The 23,251-nt window shown below is 35.9% G+C and overlaps 1 protein-coding gene across 1 annotated transcript in view; it reads right to left on the bottom strand.

Moving 5' to 3' along the window:
* The window catches only part of GABRG3 (gamma-aminobutyric acid type A receptor gamma3 subunit), an 802,344-nt gene that overhangs the window by 166,961 nt on the left and 612,132 nt on the right, over positions 1-23,251 (bottom strand). The gene's annotated exons all lie outside the window — the stretch shown is intronic.

A 23,251-nucleotide genomic window follows, 5' to 3' on the forward strand; every position in this document is an offset into this window, starting at 1 on the left:
CCAAGAAACATCAGTAAAATTCCGTAACCATAACTTTAAAAACAAATTTTGTGAACAGTAAGAGAGAAAAACACTTTTGTGCTTTAAGGAGAAACAACCAAACTTGCACCAGTTTAATCTGTTGTTGTTACAGGAAATTAAAAAAAAATTGCACATGATTTTCTGAAGAGCAAGGATCAAATAAAATAATAGGGAATTTGTAAAGGGAGGAATTTGAACAATTCCTTAAAAGAATCTAGAGGTGAGCAGGGTTCAATCTGAGCAAACACCTAAAATTTACATATTTTCAGATAATGTTGAAAAACTAAAAAAAATGAAATGTTTCTTTTTGTATGGCTAGTCAAGGACATTAATGTGCTATTGGGAAGGAAATGAGTTTTTTTGGTTTTTTTTGCCACCTCTTCCAACTCACATATATTGCCTTCTAAATGGTATTCTGACAAAGCAGCATGAATAAGCTAAAAAATTTAAGTATAGGAAAAATCAGGGGAAGAAGTGAATTAATGGTTTAGGAGGAAAATCTCAATTCTTCATTAGCAAAACAATATTACACATGGTAGGATAATAGAAAAGAACGTCTCTTAAATGGGAAGACTGTCTCTTTTGTACTTGTATTCTCAGCACTTACGACAGTGTGTAGCACATACTAAGTACTCAATAAACACTTTTATTTTTTTCATTCATTCATTCATTCGTTCGTTCATTCCCTTCCTTTACTCCTATTCAGATAGATTAGTGTCTATCTTAGCCCTCCTCCTTAAGCACTGTCACTTTACCCTGCCAAGGAAAAGTGCCAATCCTGGTGCTTCCTTCTCTCCTGTGCTGTGTAGGAGAGACCCTGGTAAAGTTTGCCTTAGCAAAGTAGAAAAAACATGAAACTTTATATTCCATGGGTTAAACTCATCACCTGCAAAATACTTTCCCACTCTGAAATCCTACCCCTCTAAGCAACTATCCTTTTTATTCAACAGAATCCATCTTAATTACTTGTGTTATTTTCACATCATGAATTACAAAGTTAATTTGAAAGTATGCTTAGTGCTACTTGCCCTGAGTAGTATTGCCCAAATTACTTGTCACAACTCTTTGTCTTCTTTTTAATTCTACAAGGTTATTAATCACACTGTCTGCAGAGTATGCTGCTAGACTCCATTAGATATAAAGTTTAGATAAAATTTGATCACCAAAGGTTAGAGAGGAAGTAAGATACACACATGGATACAACACACAATATTGCATGATAAATATATTAGTGTCCTCTCTCTTAATAACTACTCTGTCATAAAGCCCTTTAAGGTTTACAAAGTAACTTCCTCATAACACCCTCTCACAAAAAAAAAAAAACAAAAAAAAACACAGAACTTATTAGTCCTACTTTACACATGTGGAAACTGAAGATGAAAGAGGGACTTTCCCATGAACAGGCACCATTAGGAAGTACAGAAGCTGGGGTTTGAACATAGATCCCTTAACTCATAGAGTAGTGTTGGGTTTTTTTCCTTTCTTCTTCTTTTTTTTTTTTTTAATCTTCATTCACCCCTGCACATGTCCATGAAATTCATAGGCTTGGCTTAATTTCTTTGTTTATTTGTTTTTCCCTAGGACAGGGGTCCTAAAACATTTTGCAAATGGATTTTTTTTAAGTTCCGAAAAGTATAGATCTCCTTGTAGTGATGGGACAGAATGTGTATGTATATGTTAGATGATACTGAGTCTAAGCCAGGCAATTGACCATGGCTAGAAGCTGCTATCACCTACAACTCCCCATAGCTCATCTGCATTTTAAACAGTGAGTTTTAGACTCTGTGGTATAGGCCTAACAGGGATATGGCTGGATCAAAACCTATGGCACCCTTTCTTTCTGATTCTCTGTTCTGAACCATAGCCACAGGGATGGTTAATAAAAGCAAATAGTAATAATAGTTAACATTTATATAGTATCTACTATGTGCCAGGCCCTGTGTTAAATGCTTTACAATTACTATCTCATTTGACCTCACAACAACCTTGGGAAGTAGGTACTATTATTTTCTACATTTTCCATATGAGGAAACTGCGGCAAATAGAAGTTAAGTGACTTACCCACAGTCACATAGCTAGTAAGTATCTGAGATTAGATTTGAACTGAAGTCTTCCTGACTCCAGGCCTGGCATTCAATCTATTGTGACACCTACCCTGATGGGGGAAAGGATGTTTCTGATAAGAAAGTTCTGGGATAGGGAGACAGGTGGTGATGACTGCCTGCCTACATTACCAGGTTGAAAATTCTAAAAGACCAAAGTCTCTAAGGCATTAGTCAGTAATCTTGACATTTTCATTTAATCTGTTTCCATTTCCCACCTCTGTTAAAGAGATATATTTACCTTCTGGAAAAAGAGTGGGTAAATATCCATTGATTCAACAATATTTATTGAGTGCCTACTATGTGTAAGTCAGTATCCAAAACAGCCTGCAGATATCTAGACATTATTAAGGAAGTAAAAATTTAGGCACTGGAGATTAAAGGAAAAAGTACCCTCAGGACTGTAATAATGGAAATGCTGACTGAAACTCTGACTCAAAGTTAGGACAAAACAGTAACTGCTAAAAAGTGAAAAATGCAGCTTAAGGGTTTTAGGTGAAAATTAGCTCAAGGTGTCAAAAAAGCTTTCTGTGGTATCCAATAAAAGCTCCAGTGAGAAAAAGTGACAGTTGAGCAACTGTGACAAGATCTTTTGCCCTTTTCTTGTAATAATGCTGCATCTTCAAGTGACAGTGTGACAAATAGTCAGTCAAATTACCTCACCAACCCAATAACTGGGCTTTCTTTACAATGTTTGCTAAATCAAACTTGATCTACAAGGTATTTATATTCACTGTTCTTCCAAAGGCTGATCTATACACAAATAATGGAATAGATTTCATGGTTGGTTTGTGGGAATATATTTCCTACTGTCAATAAAAATACTAGTTTCTGCCAAAACATAAAAAGATAAGAGATATAGTGAAAGAAGGAGGGAGAGTGACATTATAATATAACCCAAGACAGGAAGGCACCACCAAACTCTGTGACAGAGAGAGAGAGAGAGAGAGAGAGAGAGAGAGTGAGAGAGAGAGAGAGAGAGAGAGAGAGAGAGAGAGAGAGAGAGAGAGTGTACATGATGACCTACTTTCCATCTCTATGAAGGTTTCAGATAATTGGAATAGAGACAAGATAAGAGGATATGGGAGAAAAGATTAAAGGGAATGGGATCAAGTTGCTGAGTTAAGTTGGGCATGGGATATATTTCCATCTTTATTAGAAATCCCAGAAAACCAGAGAGAAAAAGATATGGAGGTCCCCCAAGTGTGGCTTTTTTATCTACTAGTAAATTTTAGGGGCAGCTAGATAGTATAGTGGATAGAGTGCCAGTCGTGAAGACAGGAAAACCTTCATTCTAATCTGGCCTTAGGTACTCACTTAGCTATGTAACCTGGGCAAGTCACTTATACCTGTGGGCCTCAGTTTCCTCATCTGTAAAATGATCTGGAGAAGGAAATGGCAAACCACGCCAGTATCTCTGCCAAGGAAACCCCAAATGGGGTCACGTTGGATATGACTGAACAACAACAACATGAAGAAACTTTAATTTATTGATTAAATTAATTGATTAATCTATTGACATTACCCGTAGTATCCATGTACCATGTAGAGAAACTAACTAAATCTTTTCCTATAAAGTAGATTTTAGGATTAGCTATAAGCAGGGATGTGCTGGTATTTAGCCAGCTCTCTGAAAATACAGGACACATTTTTAAGTTTAATCCCATGTATTTCTTTTTCATCATTTTCTTAAGTCTCTAGATAATCAACAATAAATTAAGCTCTTATTAGTAGCATTCACTAATTTTGCCAGTTTAATTTGGCTACAGCTCATCTCTGGACTATGAGAGAATTTAGAGATCAAGTCTAATCCCTTAATTTTAAAATAAGGCTCAGACTTGTCCAAAGGCATACAATAGCAGACCTTGGATTCAAAGCCAGGTCCTCTGATACCAGCTGCAGTTTTTTTTTTTTAACCAATATGTTTTCCACTACAGATTTTTTTTTTTTAGGCAATTGGGGTTAAGTGACTTGCTCAGTGTCACACAGATAGTGTCAAGTGTTTGGTCTGAGGCTGGATTTGAACTCAGTTTCTCCTGACTTCAGGGCCAGTGCTCTAGCCACTGCGCCACCTAGCTGCCCCCATACACATATTCTAATGATTATGAGACTAAGACTCTACAATCTAATCATATATCTGGATTAAGCACAGGAGATACAGAGATAAAGAAAAATAAAATAGTCTGCCTATTTCCAGTTGCTCAACAGCCAATTCTTTCAAACTTCTACAAGAAGCCTGCCTTGTCAGAGTGTTGAATCACATGCTATATTGACATAGCTTCATGATCCCCCAAATAAGTTATATGGGGAGAGGAAGGTCACGCCAGCAATATTCAGTCAGACAGTCAATAAACATTTATAAAGTGCCTACTATGTATCAGGCACTGTGCTAAGTGGTAGGGATACAAAAAGAGGTGAAAGACATTTCCTGCCCTCAAGTACTTCACATTCTAATGTGGGCATCAACCTAACAACACTGTGGGCCATACCACACATAAATTATTGAAATGCCAATATTCAAATATATTATTACAGTACAAAAGTAATTTTGGAGAAATATCATCATCCTCATCAGCAGCAGCAGCAGCAACATCTTAATCATTTAAACATTAGCTTAAGGTAATTTATTAAATTAGCTATCCTATCACATAGCAGGGCTTTTTTTTTTTTTAACATAGCAGGGTTTTAATGAGAAATAAGACAGCTAAGTTTGATTGGGAGATTAGGGAGGAGAGCCAAAAAAATTTAGAACATAAATTCTATCCAGGAAAGCTGGTCTATCTGGGCTGCTACAGAGTTCGTGTATGTATACATATATGTATGTATGTGAGCATGTGGTATATGTTTATTTGGTAAGGGGTGATTTTAGAGGGTAGCAACAGGGCACTAAGTGCCTTGTAGGGGAAAAAGGGATATGGAATATCTCAAATCTCTGAAAATTCAAATCCTTTACCAACAAGTTATTGTTGAAATCATATGGCCATTTAATGATAAATAACATTTAATGGACACATATACATGTGCAAATATTGCCATTAAATACTGTCATTATCCCCTTAATGATACTGCAGAATTTTTTAACACAAGGACCATGCGTACTATACTGACATACACAGGACTATTAAAACAGTTTGGATAATGGTTTATTTAACTTTGCATAATAGTTAAGCATTATTTTTAGACCCTGATCTGACAGAAAATTCTTGATTTTTATACCTCAAATAGGAACTACCATTTTCCTCCCTCCTCCTCCCATAACCAAGACTCTTAATGGCCAATAACAACACAATAACCCAATTGAATAACCGATTAAAGTCCTTGACAATCCTGTAGGAAAAGTCCTCCTGAACAGGGAGGCCTAAAGTTATGCTTCCTTTTAGCAGAATTTGTACTTGCCCAACAAAAAGAAATAGAGTGTTGACAAGGAAAGAGATGGACTTGAAGTCAGAAGAAATGGGTTAGTGTCCTGATTCTCATACTAGCTAACTATGCAACCCCAGGCAAATCATCTAGCTCCCTAAACCTTAAACTCCTCACCTGGAAAAGATAGGTGGCAATACTTCAACTAATTACCTTCCAGTGCTGTTGTTGAGGTTTAAAACTGTAAAACACTTTGAAAACTGTAAAATTATGTATGTGTGAGCTATTTTTTCCAGGTTTTTTTCCTCCAAAAGAGCCAAGGAGGAAATCAAGCATTCCTTGAAGAAACTTAGCTTAGAAAAGGAATGCAACAGAAAGGAAAGTGGGGTGGTGAAGGGAAATATTTACTTTTAGAACCTTATTCTGAATAGAGATATGAGTCCTAAGGACCATGCAGTGAGGAGACTTGATATATAGAGAATTCTAGACTTGATTCAGGCTTTGAGAAGAGGATAAAAACTGATGACGTAGTTCTGAGTCACAGTGTTGGATAGAAGATTTGGAATGAATTAGATGGCTGGGCATTGTTGGAAAAAGTGACATGACTGAGAGTTTCTGATTGAAACTTGCTTATTCAATGCAATTCAACTAAATTATACAAATATTTATTGAGCAACTATTGGGTTAAGGGGAGGAAGAGAAGGGAGTGAAGGAGATTATGAAAAAAATTATCTGCCAAATTAATTCCCTCTCTTTTATGGTGCACCATTGGTTTTAGGGACTATCCTTTTGTCCAGGGACAACTTTTTGTTTTGTTTTCTTTGCTAGGCAATGGGGTTAAGTGACTTGCCCAGGGTCACACAGCTAGTAAGTATCAAATGTCTGAGGCCCAATTTGAACTCAGGTCCTCCTGACTCCAGGGCCATTGCTATACCCACTGTGCCACCTAGCTACCCCTCAAGGGACAACTTTTAATAGAATAAATACATCAATAAGCATATACTATGTTCCCACTCTGTATGATGTGTTAGATGCTAGAGACATAAATACTATGAATGAAATAATTTCTACTCACAAATTACGTTCTAAAAGAGAACACATACACACATATATGAAAACATATAATGCATAAAAAAGAATGAATATTACAAATACAAAGTAGTTAAATGCAAGGCAATCTGGGAGGGAAGACACTAGCCTTTGCAGGGATAAGGAAAGGCTTCATGTAAAAGGCATTCCTATGTTTTAAAGAAAGAAGGATTCTGCAAGGCAAAGGTAAGAAAAGAGTATAGTGTAAGCTGAAGGGATATCCAGTACAGAGGGAGGAGAAGAGATACTGAGTGCTATGTATAAGGAAATGAGAAGTCCTGTTTTACTGGATCACAGAGAGTGGGAGAGGGAATAATATTCACTGTCAGTAGATAGATTAGGGCCAGATTGTGAAGGTCTTTAAAAATGAAACAGATGAGTTTATATTTTATCTTACAAGCAATTTGGAGCCACTGAAGTTAAATGAGTAGGGGAGCAATACGGTCAGATCTGCACTTAAAGAAAATCATTTTGGGAGCAGTGTGTAAGATAGACTGGAGTTGTGAGAGATTTGAAGCAGAAAGACCAATTGCATTGGCTAGTAGAAGAGACATATTGCCTTCAGGGATGGGGGAGAGAGAGAGAATAAGAGTGAGAGAGAGGGAGAGACAGAAGATCTTCACTTACGGGTAAAGGGAAAGATAAATGAAGATTGAAGAAGGAGGATGGATTTATATAGACATGGTCTCTTGCACTCAGTTTTTTAGGTTTCTACTGAATGGGATGGAAGCTATTTCCTGAAAACTTAGGATTCAAATACCATTCAGATTCATGGATACTGGAGTCAGATGTTTATTATAAGAAACTTCTAAGGATTCTTATTCAGCTTGACTCTTCAGTCATCATATTTCTCCACAACACACATGTGAAAAATGGAGAGGGCATTGGAATAAGAATCAGAAGACATGAGTTTCATTCCCCGGTTGGCCATCACTTGGCTGGGTTTCCTTGAATGTGTGCCAACCTTGATAATTTTTCTTGGAGGACTGGACTGCACAATCTTCAAGATAATTTCTAGGTCTCAACTACTAGGATTCTATGAATACTCATGATGGCCTTCTGTCATTAACAGCCAAGAAGTTGGGCTTTGGGTATCATCTAATCTAACAATAACTTTTTTTAATGATAGAAAAACAAGAAAAGACTTGCACGAAATAATGAAGAGTGAAATGAGCAGAACCAAGAGAACATTGTATACAGTAAAAGCAATATTGTTTTAAGAATGACTTTGAGGGAATAAGTTATTTTGACTATTACAAAAACACAAATTAGCTCTAAAGGACATATGAAGAAAGATGCATCCAGAGAAAAAACTGATAAATAGAAGCATGTATAGAACAATTTTACATATATATGTGTGTGTGAGTGTGTGTGTGTATAAATTTACATGATAATTTTGTTGTATATATGAAAGGAATAGCAAGTTGTGCAAAGTAGATATGCAATCATCTTTTTATTACACTATGTTATGGAAATGCTTGCTTTATTCCATGAATTAAAAATTATGAAAAAGATGTATCTATTTTGTGAATAGTCCTGAGTACATTCTATAACAAGAAAAAAGTCATTGTATATATTGTATATTTGGTGAACTGGTCTCTTCTTTACTTCCAAAATTCAACTACCAAAGGTATTGGGGAGGGGAAACCAGTTGCCATAAATATTTATTTAAAAAATCTGGTATCTAATATCTATAAGGAACAACATATAACATGATATACATATGTGATAAGTAGTCAAAACTAATGAAGAGGCAGCTCAAAATAAGAAAGAAAAATTAGAAAATTATCCAAATACTTCTATAATCAGAAAAATGTCAACAAAAAACTATGATAATATCTTATATCCATTAACCTGGAAATTCTGTGAAGTAGAAACTGAATTCTTTCAATACCAATGGAATTATACATTGGAATTGTTTGGAAAGGAATATGGAATTGGTCAATAAGATTCACAAAACTGCTTATCGCTTTAGGTCACAGATCCTACTATTTGAACTATACCCTAAGAATGTTGTTCAGAAAAAAAATCTATGTGCACAAATAATTTCAGTAGAAATATTCTTAACAGTCTTAAAAGTATATGTAATATACCACAAATGTAAATATTCCATGCCATTTGTTCAATAATTAGAGGATAGATGAAGCAATTAAGGTATATGAATATAATAAGGTATCATTGCACCATAAGAAATGGTAAATATGAAAAATACAAAGATTGACAACTTTATATGAAGTGAGTAATGCAAAATGACAAAACTGAACCAAAACAAAAACTAACACTAACAAAACTAACAAAAACATAACACTAACAAAAACAATAATAAAATCAATAAAAAATTCATAGAAAACAAAAATTCATAAGGGAACACAGAAAAATACTTTTGTTATTAAAGTGTGTTCTCTTTTTTCTCACTTAATAGTATTTTATTTTTCCAGTTACATGTAAAGATAGTTTTCAAAATTTTTTACGCGATTTTGAGTTCCAAATTTTTTCTCCGTCCCTCCCCCTCATCAAAAACATTTATAGAAGCTGTTTTTGTGGTGGCAAAGAATTGGAAATTGAGGAGATGCCCATCAATTGCAGATTGAAGCATATCATTTTTCACTTTGTTTTTGCTGGCCAGCAATCTGATATAGGTGATACATATACAATCATATTAAACTTATTTCCACATTAGTCATGTTGTGAAAGAAGAATTAGAACAAAAGGGAAAAACCACAAGAAAGAGAAAACAAAAAACAAAGTGAAAATAGTATGCTTCAATGTGCATTCAGACTTCATAGTTCTTACTCTGGATGGAATAGCATTTTCCATCATGAGCCTTTTGGAATTGTCTTAGATTATTGTGTTATTGAGAAGAAATAAGTGTGTCACAATTGATCATTGCACAATGTTGCTGTTACTGTGTACAATGTTGTTCTGGTTCTCCTCACTCCACTTAGCATCAGTTCATGTAAGTCTTTCCAGGTTTTTCTGAAATCTGCTTGCTTGTCATTTTTCATAGCACAATAGTATTCCATTACATTCATACACCACAGCTTGTTCAGCCATTCCCCAGTTGATGGGCATCCCCTCAATTTCCAATTCTTTGCCACCACAAAAACAGCTTCTATAAATGTTTTTGTACATATGGGTTCAAAGTATGTTTTCTTAAAAAGAGACCCAAAGTGTAACAAACATTTACAGTTTCATGCAAAACCTTTTTAAAATTTTGTTTAAAAAAAACTTGTTACCATTCAGGTACTTGAATGTTTGTTTGGTTTATGGTTACTAAGTTCATGTTTAAAAATAGGAAGAATAGAAAAATAGAGCTATCATTCACATATACTGAAGATTTAGGCCAATTAATTGTAATCCTGATCCAACTCTTTTTTGGAAGCTCAATAACTCTCTGAAGCCCCAGGGGCTCATTTAACAATTACCAATGAAATAAATGAAGCTTAATAAAACACCAGAAGGATCTAGCCCTTCATTAACAAAGTCAGCTGAGTTCTGTGTTTACAAAATGTGATCCAGATTTTTGTTTTTTTATGGACATTGATTTTTCTTTTTCCTAATAAAAAGATATTTGTATTCATGATCGAAGTCATTGATCATCCCAACTTTTTTTTTTGTCAGTCAAAGACAAGGTTTATTAGAACATTCACCATATAGGGCAGACTTTTAAGGAGTCTGAACATTAGCAAGCTGTGGCTAAATTATAAGAATCTAAGCAACTTAATGGAGACAAGATGGACCTTATATACAGAAAGACTATGGGAGGAATCTAGGAGTGGCCAAGTGGTCTATGAGGTAATAGAATTCCAGGGACCCGGATCACATGGCCAAGGGAGAATGGAGCCTAGCTAGGATTAAGGGTGGGAAATGGCCAGGGGCCATACATAGGGAGGTAAAACATAGGAGGGGAGATTGGTTATAGCCACAATGAAAGGCCAGTTGATGGGATTACAGCCTCAAGTGAATACCAGAGATCTGGCCTTGTGGGATAGTCCAGGGTTTTTCCTTTCTGGGGCCCAGATCCCAACCCCATCATTTCCCCCTCAAACAATTGGGACCCAAATTCTTTTGGAGTAAGGGGCAAAGGTCTCAGCTTCTGAAACTGCTTCCTGCTGGCAAGGGGAGTAGAGCTGTGCCTTCCTGGAGGGGGTCTCAAAGAGGAAATTGACTGGAACCAAGCACAGGCTGCATCCAGGGAACAATGTGGGGACATTAACTGGTACTCGCTGTTTGCTACCAAGTGTAGGTGAATGGCCCATAGTCTGGAAGACATAAATCTGACAGAAAAAAATCTATAGGGCCCAGATATAAATCAGGGACTAGATTTAGGGCCCAACTTTGAGAGAATAAAACATCCTTAGCTCTATTTGGATTCAGATAATTCAGTTTTCCAACCATGCAGTATCAAAACCACCTCATAGCCAGACTCAGGAATAGCCAGGTGGGTAACATTCCCTTTCAAAGGACCATAAAGGGAAAACTGAGCCAGGAGGATCCCATCTTAGACTGAGGCTAAAGTTATCCTCTCAGCTTTTCCCAATGCTAACTTCCCACCAGTATCACATTCTCTGAGTAGCTTGTGGAATTTCTTTCAGATAGTGGATTATTGATTATCAATGGATTATGACCCATCAGACAACTCAAAATAAAATCCTATGAGCTTTTACCTCAAACAGCAAGTTTTTCTAATCATAGCTTAGGAAAAACTTTTCCAGGATTTATATCTCAAACTTAAATTTGTCCTGGTGTAAAAAGTCAATCATTAGAAATTTCTATATACTTGCAAATTCTCAGCAAGCTATACATAAACCAAACAATCTTTTTGACTAGTTTACACATTAAAACAATAACCAACAATAGCTAAATTATTTTAGCAGTAACCAAATTATGAAAAGTTTCTTGACATAATTGATATAGAAAGTTCACCAATTTGAAACTTGAAACAAACCCATTACTAATCAGGTGACTTCAATTTTGTTAAATGCACTTCCAAATTACTTAAACAGAGAATTAATATCTCATCCTTAACAGGTAAAACTACAAATTTAAAAGAGTGTGCTTACCCAAGTTGAAAGGCCAGCTTCTTTACCTTGAGCAGGATGTGCTGAACCTGGTGATACTTCCAGGCAAGGGTTGCCCCAGAGCCCAAGGTCATTGCCAGTGGGGCCCATGCTATAGCTGCTGCCCTTCCCCCCTCTTTCCCAGGTGGGGGAGGGCAAAATCAAAGGTGTTTCAAAACTCTCTAATGATCAATCACAAAACCTCCAGAATCTGCCAAGATATTTTTAGCTCTTCTAACTTTCCCTGTAACCTCCATGAAGGAGGATTCAGAGGTACAGAGGGAAGGAAATAAGTAAGCCTCAGGAAACCAGGAAACAACTGCAGTTTTCCCCAATTCCCTAGCGCCAAGGGAATTAACAGATACATTTCTGGATAGGGCATCCATCCTTGTCCTCTATGCTGCAGAAGGTGTACCTAGGTCCATGGCCTTCAACCAACCCAGTGGATTGAGAGCCTGAGACCATCAAGCTGAGTGCAAGACAGCCTCATAACTGTCTGCCTGAAAAACACCTTCAAGCCTTGGTGCTTGGAGAGCAAGAGGTAGGAAGGAGGGGAGGCTTACATACCTTCCAGTCTTAGCTGGAGAAGAACTTGGAGTCAGGCAGTTTTCCCATATGGGACACCAAAATGATGCAGTTTAGGGGTTCAGGGGTGCTGGGACCCCAAAATCACAACACGTGAGTCCTACCTGAAAGAACTTGACCCAAGCCTTCTCTCAGCCAAAGACAAGGTGTATTAGAACATTCACCATATAGGGCAGACTCTTAAGGAGTCTGAACACTAGTAAACTATGGCTAGATTATAAGAATCTAAGCCGATCATCCCAACTTAAACATTGATCAAGTTTTATTCTTTAACATATACAGTATTTTTTTTTTCAAAATAACTGGAATACCCACATTTGGGGAAACATTTATATTTGGGGAAACAGATAAAATTATGCTTAAGTTTTATTTTTGAGATTTACCAGGTGAAGGAGATAGGCCAAAAAGGGAAGCCATTCCTCTTGGGGTCAGGGCCTCACTATGAAAACTAATCTATTCAAACCTAAAGTTGGTTTTCTTGTGTGTGTGTATGTGTGTGTGTGTGTGTGTGAGTGTGTGTGTTTGTGTGTGTGTTGAGAGGGGGTCCAAGCTATGGATACCACATTTCCACTTATTATAGGTGATTTTGTTATCTAAATAAGATCTTAGATATTTTAAAATATAATATAAATACTTGTTAGAAATAAGATCATTACCTATCACATCTTATATTGCAGAAATATGATAGTAATTCTTAAAATTCTGTCCTGAAGACCTAGATGTAGACTTTAAATATCACCTGGTCCAAAAACTGGTTTTTACAGATCAAGAAATTGAGTCTCAGAGAGGTTTTGTTCATGTTTATCATCAGGAGCATAACTAAGATTCAGACCCACATATTCTGATACCAAATCTAAGACTCTTTGTACTGCAACACTTTGATTACCTGAGTTCTTTAATACAGAAATGTACTAATATGTATTCATTCATATAAGTTCATCCATTCAAGAAATATTGGTTGAAAACCTCCCATATGGGAAACAATTTACTAGGTACAGTAGAAAATATGAAGACACATAAAGCATACACTGTATCCTCAAAGCTTACAATCTAGCAGGAGAACTAGTAGCCATAACTACAAATAGCTATAAGGTGGTATGTGATAAGTGATAAACTAATAGGACTCATTGTTTTTGTTAGTCAATCGGTAAGTAAGTACTTATTAAGAGCCTACTATATGCCAGCTACAGCTTATAACAAATAAAATTTTGTTATGTTAATTACATTAAATTATGTTAAAATTTGTATTCAACAAATATTTATAAAGTGCTTACTATATGTAATGCACTATGATTTTGAATTTGAAGTAAGCACCTCAGGCACCCTAAATGAGAACATACCTAGTATGTTCTAGTAAAAAGAGCACTAAATTTGGTGTCAAAAGACTTGATTTGGAATTCTGGCCCTCCTATTTAGAAGCTGTGTAACCTTATATAAGCTATTTTACCTTTCCATGTCTTTTTTTTTTTTCATTTATAAAGTAGGGTATTTCCAAAGGGTATAATAAAACTACTAAAACATTTTGGAGGAACCACAGGGTAACCTGCTCTGATCTGCTGCAGATCAGCCATTTATGACAAAGATTCAAATCCCTTCATCATTGTAGTCATCTTACTTTGGTAGTACTCCAGGTTGATAATGTCTTTGCTAAAATATGGCACCTACTAATGAATGTAGTATTCCTGCCAGGAAATGATCTTGGAAGAGTGCTACTGGATAGTCAGATGATCAGTTTCATTACAAACACTGTGGTTCTACTAATATGAAATTAGATTCCCTTCACTTTTTTTTTCTTGCTTTGCCACACTGGTGGGTCATATTGATTATATTGAGGTGCACTAAAACACCCAGGTCTTTTTTCAAAATACGAACTGTCAAACTGAATTTCCCTCATATCAAGTCCTGTGGCATCTCTCCTTTCCAAACTTTATCAAAGATCACAGAGAGTGAGTAGCTCACAAGTCATATGTGCAAATCATTTCAGTTCTCTCAGGAAAAAAAAATGTAATTCAACCAGGTCTAGGATATAAAATCATTGAAAAGGGTAGTAAGGCCTCTCTTGTGATCTCTTCACATACAGTGGCTTTCATTTCCTGGTTAAACAATTTTGTTTTATCTAAAGACAATTTTCTTTGGTAGAGAAAACAGAAACACAATAAACACTGGGAAGTTTCAGCATCTTCTTCATTACGCATTATTAACACTGCCTTCACCCTACAGAGTTTTCCTGTACCTTCTATGATCGTCCTCTTTCCCTTAACACAAATTTTAAAAGTCTTTTTTGTCATATCATATAAAATAAAAATAGAGGAGAATGAAAGGAGGAGATATTTTCGGAACTATGATTATATGGAGTTTCTACAACCAAACACTGGATAGAGATAATCACCAAGGACCAAATTTATGATTTGATAATATAAAATATAAAAGCTTTTGAACTAATAAAATTAAAGGAATGAGAAAAAATCTGTTCAATGGGGCAAAATTTTAAAATGAAATATGTGAAAAATCAAATTATGATCTCTATAATTACTTCATGTGTGGTTACATGCATATATAGACACATACTTGCTTAAATGTATATGCACACACTTCATTGTTCACATGTTGTATCCTCCTAATAAAATGTAATGTGCTTAAAAGCAGGAACTGTGTTTGTTTTGCCTTTGTTCCCTCAGCACTTAACAGTGCCTTACATGTAGCATGCATTTAATATAATAGTGGTGTGGCATAGAAATTAGTCAAGAAGTTTTGCCTATGGCAGATAATAGCTATGTGACCTTAGTCAATCCCTTAACTTCTCAGTATGCTAGCTACCTTCTAAGTCTAAATTGCAGAATAATTGCTGATCATCATCAGTGAAAGAAATTGGGAGTTTCATAATGATGTGTGAATGACTGACTGACTGAATGAAAAAAACACATTTATTTAGCATCTCTGTGCCAGATACTTTGTACATATACCATAGATACACATTCACATGAACCATGTGGGGTAATATTGGGCTTTAAGTATATATAATTTTTGAGAAGTTTTTCATTTTTCTATTTTTTAAGAATCTGTATAGCACATTATGTTCTATGGGTAACTTTACAATGTTTTCCATTTAAAATATTACTTGCTATTCTATGAGGAGAAAAAAAAATGGGCAAATTACCAAGGGTCACTCAGCATGTTAAGAGAACTAGACTAGAATGCAATGTTCTCAAGCTTCCAGAATTTTACACCCACTTGATCTGAATATTTGCCTTCCCATTTTGTGAAACAAACAAACATTTGACAGCCAAGAGTCAGGAAGTAATTAGAGAAAAGGGAACGGCAGGATGGAAGAGAAAAACAACCTTTCTTCCTGTAGCTGGTACTGAAGTAGAGCAGTATCAGTGCTGTTGCAACAAACAGGGATTTGGGAGTCTGCCATTTGTGCCAGTTGAGGTGGTTTATGAAACTGTCAAAATTGAGAGTTCACTTCCTAGGCTATTATTTCTATAACTGCGTGTTCTCTTGTTTTAATCCTCCAGTCACTGAAGTATTGTTTATTAAGATGCCTAAGGTTTGCAAATGCACTGAGTGCTAGGACACAACATAATAGGTCATGGAAAGAACACTAGACTACAGTTGGGAAACAAGTTCTAGCCTTGTCTTAGCTACTAAGTAGGTAAGTCCTTAGTATCTCTGAATCTCAATTTCTTTATTGCACAATAAAGGAGCTGAACTAAAGCCAGAGTTCTTAGCCTTTTTTAGTGTTATGGACACATTTAACAGCTTAATAAAGCCTATGCATCCCTGCTTAGAATAATGTTTTTAAGTGTCTAAGATAAAATATAATGGATTTCAAAGGGAAATCAATTATGTAGAAAAAAATGGTTCTCAAAACATTTTTTAAGAGTTCGTCAGTCCTTAAGTTAAAAACTTTTGGACTAGAGGGTCCCCAAAAACCCTTTCAGGTCTAAGATTATATTCCTTTTTAAAGGTACAATGCAGAACCACAAGGTAATAATGATCACAATAGTGATGATGATGACACTGATACGGTGATGCTCCGAGCTGCATCTGGTTGAGTCCTCAGAGACCAGTGAGAAAACATAGAATTCCAGTTCTGGATATAATATTTGATTTTGATTGTGGTCAATGCCTATGATTTCATCTTTATAGATAACTAGTTATTTATAGATATTGATAACAACAAGAATTGTTACCTATAATAATATTTATCTAAAATATCATAAAATATTGTCTATAATAATAATACCTGCCTTTATAGATAACAATAATAAGTATAACAATAAAAATAATAAAATCAAGTGTTATAATTTCTTTGAAGTATACTGTAGAATGAAAACAACCAAAATCAAATGAAATGTGTCATTTTTTATTTATGCTATTATTCTAAATCACCAGCTCTGGCATCTTGATAATTTCTGAAAGCATTTTACTGACAAACAGTTACTTTATTCAAGCATCTTGACAGTTCTCTGAAAGTATTTTACTTGTAAACAGTTACTTTATTTAATCATCAAGCATTTTAATTTTTAACAAACCATAAGTTTTCAAATATTTATCTCCCTAGTCCAGCAATCTTTGAAAATACTTGATAAAAATTTGGCCAAATAAAGCAGAGATTAAACTGAAGTATATTAGAATAACAGATGATTATTTCTGACAGTGGACTCAGTTTAATATTCTAGTTCTTTAGTCAGGCATAAATATAGACCACTACACTAAGATTAAAAGTATTAAATTTGTCCATGGACTGAAGTTAACTTGGTGTGTTTTGTCAAGCTTGTCACCTTTAGATTGTATCTGGAGTAAGTGTATGCAATGGTTACTATGTGCAGACAATAAAATTATAGTAGTACACTGACTTTATTAGTATCTATCCATCCATCCATTGATCCACCTATCCATCCATTGATCCATCCACTTCTGTATCCAAGAAGCATTACTGAATGCCTATTTCATGCATCTTGTTCTCTCAGGTAATACCTCTTGTACTGGTTTCGTTTTCCTTCTTTCATGGTCTTGGCCTTATAGTTAAGCAATTCAACAAGGCCTGTCCTTTAGCCTTGAAGTCCTTGATACCTTGTCTTTCTATTCCTACTACTCTGCTATTCCATAACCTTGGGTTGCCTCTGCATTTACTTTAGAGCCATCGAACACTCCCAGAGAAAGTAATGAAATTGGAAGCTTCCACACTCATGCAATCTGAGATCAACTGGTACCTTCCTACTACACAGATGTTATTTTATCCATATTGATTGACTTCCTATTATAATCTTTGCAGTGGTAAATTAAATACTTTTCCTCTTTTTCTCAGACTTCAATTTTATCCATATGTACTTCTCAGGAGAGAACTTCAATTCTTAGTTTTCTTGAAAAATTATATCCATTCATTGTGACCTCCCTCATCTCTCCTTTGTAGCTCAACATTTCTCTCTGTACTCACCTATTCTCTCCTTCACTATATGAGCTTTTGAGAAGGAGGCAACCATGCTTTTTCAGCCCAAGTCATCTACTTGTATCCCATCTTTTCTTATTTTCTATAGGAGCTTGCTTCATTGATCACTCTCCCATTTTCCATATCCCCTTCCCTATTGGCTCTTATACCTACATTTAGTAGCATCAAGTCTCCCTCATTTCAAACAACAAACAAACCAATCAATAATTATTATACACCTACTATATGGTAATCACTGTGGTAGGCAGTAGGGTTACAAAGAAATGAGTGGAGCAGTTCTTGCCTTCACGGAGCTTACATTTTGTTGGAAGAGATAACTTTTACCCAGATAAGAAGATACACAATATATGAAATGAATACAAGCAAATGGGGTGGGGGAAGCACTAGTATCTATGGGGGTCAAGAAAGACTTCAAATAGAAAATGGAACTGAAGCTATTTTAAAGGAAACTTAAACTATCTTAAAGGAAACCAGTTTAAAGAAATTTAAGCTATATCAAGATAGATAGAGGTGACTTGATTCCAACATGGGGCACAGTCACTGCAAAGGTACAGAGAGAGGTGATAGAGTCCTTTGCGAGGAACATAAAGAAGGCAAGTTTTGATTGCATGAAGAGGATTAATGTACAAAAAGTCTAGCAGGGTAGGTTGGGGCTAGGTTGTGAAAGGCTTTAATTGTCAAATAGAAGAGTTTACATATTATTCTAGAGGTAATTGGGAGCCACTGGAGTTTATGGAGCATGAGAGTAGCACAGTTAGAACAGTGCTTAGTACAATCACTTTGGAAACTATGCAAAAGATGACCCAGGGATAAATAGTCCAGGAAATGTATGATGAAAGCCTGGCCTAGTTAATGAGATTGGTGTAAATGGGTCAGATACAAGAGATACTGTAGAAGTAAAATTGATAAGACTTGGCAACTAATTGATCATGGAAGGTGAAGGGGAGAAAAGAATTGGAAATATGGCTCTGAAGTTGTAAACCTAGGTGGTTGGATTGATGGTGGTAGCATAAAAAGGCATGGAGAAATGTGAGGTTGAATTTTTCCCGAGAGGGAGTTTAGATAATGGACTCCTTTTTGGATATTTTAAGTTTAAGATCCCTATGAAGCATACAGTGGGAGGTACCCAAGAGGCAATTGGTGATGCTGGACTGGAACTCTGGAGAAAAGCTCTAGCTAGATATTTAGCTCTCAGGATGATATATGCATAGAGATAATAATTAAAACCATGAGATTTGATGAGTTCATTAAGAGAGATGGGAGAGAGAGAGAGAGAAAGAGAGAGAGTTTAGGATAGTAGTTTGAGCAATAGTTCTGGTTAGAGGTTGGGATCTGAATGTTTAGATACCAAGAAGAAATCAAGTGGGAGAGTGAGAAGATTCTGGACCACATGCTAAGAAAGCACAAGGGAGAGAGAATATCCACCAGAATTGGATCACTCATGTTATATCCTATCCTACAGAAAGGTAAAAATCAAGAGGACTTGGAAAAGGACATCAGATTTCACATTTAAGAGATCACTGTAAACCTCAGAAAAGTATAGTGATTTATGAGAATGGACATGTTTGATGTCCCTCATACTATGTTTGATGTCCCTCATATTCAATAATAAGGGCCTAACTGAAATTTGTCTTTAAATGACATATTTAAAACACACAGGCATGAAATTGAGAACTGGTATCTAATTGTATCACCTAGATTTATGACTCTCCTGTTTCTGAATGTTAACAATGAAATGAGATAATGGATCCATTTTGTTAAGCATTAACCTGGAATGTGGAAAGGGAGTCAAGTTGAAAGAAAATACAGAAGTCAACTTTGTGATTTTATTACGGGCACGAGAGCTTTTGTTTTAATCCTCCTCCAACCCAAGAAATATACCCATTACCACTGTTACTAATTGACATATACTTCATTGATTAATGAGTATTAGTGATGGTCTGGAGACATTTGTTGTAAATTTAAAAAAAAATAGGAGTTGAAAAAAGAAGAAATTCTCTTTGGCATCATTCATATACTTCTTCTTTTTTTCTGGTATGCTTTATTAACTTCCTTAACTCTTAAATTTCTACTCTTTCGATTCAAATTTTGAATGACAACCATAATACCTTTTAAGATTTCAATTGTAATTTTTATCCAATAATTTTGAAACATAGAATTTGGTTAGTGAACTAATATCCAAGATTAACCTGATATCATTTTTTAACATTTGAACAATGGATCAAGAAGGTGACTTTAGCTGTTATATTTATACTTGGATGGAGAGTTTTTAATTTGCCATTTAATTTCCTGAGCAGCCCAGAAAAAAGCAATCTACTCTCCTTTAATAAGCAAAACACTCTAACCAGTTAATATTTATTTAAAAAGCCTTTCTTGAGCACCTACCACATGCAAATCCAAAATAATTAGAAGGCAGTCTCTACTTTTTGTGAATACATTACCTAATTGAATAGCTTTAATATGATTCTAATGTTAAACATGCTAATTTAATAATTCTCTTTCCTCTGTCTAAGTTGTATCAACCAAGATAACGAGATCTTGAACCCTTATGTGCCTGGTATTGTGCTAAGTAATGGGAATACAAATACAAATACACACACACACACACACACACACACACACACACACAAAGACAGTCCCTATACTCAAGGGGCTTACATTCTAATAAAGGAAGATAACACATAAAAGACAACTGAAAAATGGGGACTAGGAGAGTGGAGAAGTCCAGAGAGTCAGAAGCAGAGCTTGGAGAGGAGTAAAGGAGTAAAGGTTTATACATGGCTAGCCTGGGTTCTTCCTCAAAATGCAGGTTCTAGGAGGAACTCAACGAGTGGAGAAGGGGGCTGCAGGAGTGGAGTGATGTTCCAGGGTGAGAAGGCTGTTGGATATGATAGAGAAGTCATAGGAGTCAGGAAGGGGAACAAGAGAGAAATGAAAGAGTGGGCAGGGTGGACCTGGTCTAACTGTGGTTCAGTCATTTTTCATTCATGTCTAAATCCTCACAACTCCTTGTGGGGTTTTCTTGGCAAAGATACCAGAGTGGTTTGCCACTTCCTTCTCCAGCTCATTTTATAGATGAGGAAACTGAGCTAAGCAGGGTTAAGTGACGCACCCAGGATCACACAGTTAGCAAGTGTCTGAAGTCAAATTTGAACTCAGGAAGATGAGTCTTCCTGACTCCAGGCCCAGAACTCTATGTACTGTGCCATCTAGCTGTTCTGGCTTTTTTCTCAAAATAGAGATGCCGTGAAGAACTCTCCAATCAGAAAAGAGAGTGGTGGGGTTGGAAGGATCTTTCAGGGATACTTAGTAATCTCAGGCAAGATTTTCCATTATGCTCCTTTTTTTTTTCCCAGGGCACATGATAGAGCTATTTTTGGTTCCCTACCCCAACCCCCACCTTAGTTGCTACTACCAATTTACTCTTGATTCAAGCTGACAGGATAACAAGAATGAAGCCTCATGGTGGCCTCCCCACTCTGTCCCTGAAGGAAGTATAAAGCTCTTTCAAGTTGTGAATTTTCACTACTAGTCCATTAGTGCATTGGGAAACACAAGGAGGAGAGTGTTAAAAGAACAAACAAAAGGTAATTCAAAAGAATGTCAAAAGTCTCACAATAAAAAATTATTCCTGGTATTGAATGAAAACTAAATGAAGTTAGGCTCAGTTATCTTCAACCCAAACCAAACCCCATATATTGTTTCTATTTCTAAGGCTAATATTCAAAAGTTCTTGTCCCCTCAATGAGAAAGTTGTCCATCCTAAACTTCACTACTTTTTCTTTTCAACAAGACCTTATAAGGACAAACCCAGCTGCTAATGGTGGATTTTCAGGTCCACTAAGGGTTCAAAGAAGATACTTCTGAATTTCAGAGGGAAATCTAAAGCTAGACGCTATGCAAATGTCTTAACTTTTCAGAAGGAGAACACAGCCTAGTATTTCATCATATTAAGCTTGTTGAATATGGTATCATTTGTCATTAGCCAAGAGTTAAAATAATTGTCAGATGTTTGACATTTATGACCATGGCAAAGTTGAAGCCTCTGATCATTACACAGATATCAGAAAAAACATCACAAACACTTTAGAGAATTCTTTCTTCTCTCTGATTCAGCAGGGAGCTCAGACTTGCAGCCTGCATAAAGAGATATTGTCAAGGAAAGGTGGCTGTTCTGTGAATGAGATTACACCATGTATTTGTGAATTGTATGCTTTATCTGTAAACTATATGGACTGTATCAAAGGTTGAAGGTTTCATGCTTGATGTAGTACACATTTATTTAGAAATTATCAAAAAAAAGCCCAAATTGTAAGCATCTAAAGAAGCTACAAGCTCTGTACAAATGTTAGGAGCTATTAGTAGCCCCTTAAAAATTATCTCACATCTTCAAATGTGAGATTCCACAAATTCCAAATCTCCAAGAATACAGTCAGATAAATCAAATTATTATTTTTTCTTTATTCCTTTTATAGTATCTGCCACCTTCTTTGTAGTCTTAGTTTGAATGTCAATGTATCATTTGCATGGATTCAATATTAACTGTTGATATGTCCCAGTTTGCATTTCATGGTGACTACTCCAAATACTCACAGTACTAAATCTCAGAGAGGGAGGGAGACATAGTCAATAGAGAGCTGGCCTTGAAGCCAGAAAGACCTGGGTTCAAGTTCTACTTTTAATACAGACTGGTTGTATTGCTCTGGGTAAATCACAAACTCCAGGCATTTCACCAAGACTATAAGTTGAAGACAAGGTGCCAACCTGTATTTGTAAAGAGATGAATTCTTATCTAAGAGCTCCCTGTACCAAAGGAATTACAGAGTCAATACATAGAAAGGTACTGGGCCTAATATTAGGAAGACCTGAGTTCAAATCCAGTGTCAGATACTTAACTGGCTGTGTTATCCTGGCAAGTTACTTAACATTTATTTGTCTCAATTTCACCAACTGTAAAATGAGGATCATAACAGTAGCTACCTCAGAGGATTTTGTGAGGAACAGATGAGATAATATTTGTAAAGTGCTTAGCACAGTGCCTGGCACATAGTAGAAATTTAGTAAATATTTATTTCCTTTCTCCTTTACTTCTCTTCTTGAAAATTCACATTTGTTTAAAAAAGAAGCCCTTAACACAGTGCTTGGTACATAATATTTGTGGTTGTTCAGTTATTTCAGTTTTCTCCAACCAACTCTTTGACCCTATTCAGGGTTTTCTTGGCAAAGATACTGGCTTGATTTGTTATTTCCTTCTCCAGTTTATTTTACAGATGAGGAAACTGAGGCAAACAGGGTTAAATAACTTGCCCAAAGTCAGATTTGAACTCAGGAAAATATCTTCCTGACTCCAGATCCAGCACATTATTCACTGTGTCACCTAGCTAACCCAGGCCCATAGTAGACACTATCTAAATGCTCATTATTTTATCTGCCATACAAACAAAAATGTAGAGGAAGACAAAAGAACAAGCCCCTCCCAGGTATTGTCCCCCATTTCTAGTTTCAGTTTCATATTCCTGCCTTTATAATGTCTATGTTAGTGGCAGTCACCCTTTCTAAGCTTTGAGCTTGATCTATTA

This window comes from Vombatus ursinus, unplaced genomic scaffold, assembly GCF_900497805.2.
Source record: "Vombatus ursinus unplaced genomic scaffold, bare-nosed wombat genome assembly UNPS02011591.1, whole genome shotgun sequence".
NCBI lineage: Eukaryota > Metazoa > Chordata > Mammalia > Diprotodontia > Vombatidae > Vombatus > Vombatus ursinus.